This window comes from Camelina sativa, chromosome 1 (genome assembly GCF_030686135.1).
Source record: "Camelina sativa cultivar CO46 ecotype springtype chromosome 1, ASM3068613v1".
Lineage (NCBI taxonomy): Eukaryota > Viridiplantae > Streptophyta > Magnoliopsida > Brassicales > Brassicaceae > Camelina > Camelina sativa.
Genome location: NC_141880.1, coordinates 10,872,511 through 10,873,468, shown reverse-complemented (window position 1 = coordinate 10,873,468; position 958 = coordinate 10,872,511). Strand labels below are relative to the sequence as shown.

The following is a 958-nucleotide window of genomic DNA, read 5'->3' as shown; positions in this document are numbered from 1 at the left end:
ATGAAGAACTCTTCTATCATATCCGTAGTAATTGTGGTTTTCTTCATTTCCTCGTCAGGTAACTATTCTTTTCATTTGTTATGATTGTTTGTTATATTACTTTCATAATTTGACTTAATATCGGGTTGTGAAATATATTGTTGTGTTCTTGATTGGAACTTAGAAAAGACTAAACTTAAATATAAAAGTAAGGAATAGATTCATTCTGTAAAATAGTTAATATATTTTGGCTTTGATAGATAGAGAATGGGAAAATTTGTAGGAGACGCAAAAAAATGTTATGGTCGATAGGCTTGTTCTCGTGAAGACAAATGCAAAGAACAGTGCATGGCTACATACAAAGGAGATGGAACCTGTCATGTGTATATATTATTTTACTTCTTTGCCTACTCCGGTAGTTTCTTATATGTGCGATTGCAAGTTTGATTGCTAATCAGACCATTCTTATTTAATCCGTTAAATCTTATGATAAAGCAATAAATTAATTCTCTTTTTTTTTGAGATTTTATAATCATTTTTGTATTGTTTATTATTCACAGATTAATTATTTCATTTTATAAACTTTGATGTTTTCAATAAGTAAGTATTTGACATGAGTTAAAATTCTACTTAACGAAAACATGATTTACTTGAGTTGCATCATCCTTGATCGAGCACCGGGCCTCCTCCATGCATGCTAATGGTCTTTAAACTTCCAACAAAACAAAAATTTTCAATTAGGGTACTAAATATCACAAAGAAAATTAAAAGATTTAAGACACAATTTGCGAGTATTTGCCTAAAATTCCAGATGTGCATGGTAATTTATAGTTGATTATTTCACATATGTAATAGATCACATATGTAGACGATTAAAGAAAGACGATCAATCCTTCTCTTAATATTGCTACATCTCCATCAAAAATTGACAACGGTTGGTTAAAACCACCAAGAATAAGTTCTAATCATAGCATTTCTT

General features: G+C 29.6%; 1 pseudogene; it reads left to right on the top strand.

The window, feature by feature from the left end:
• LOC147949756 (putative defensin-like protein 186) lies at positions 1–433 on the top strand (annotated as a pseudogene).
• The last annotated feature ends 525 nt before the right edge of the window (positions 434–958 follow it).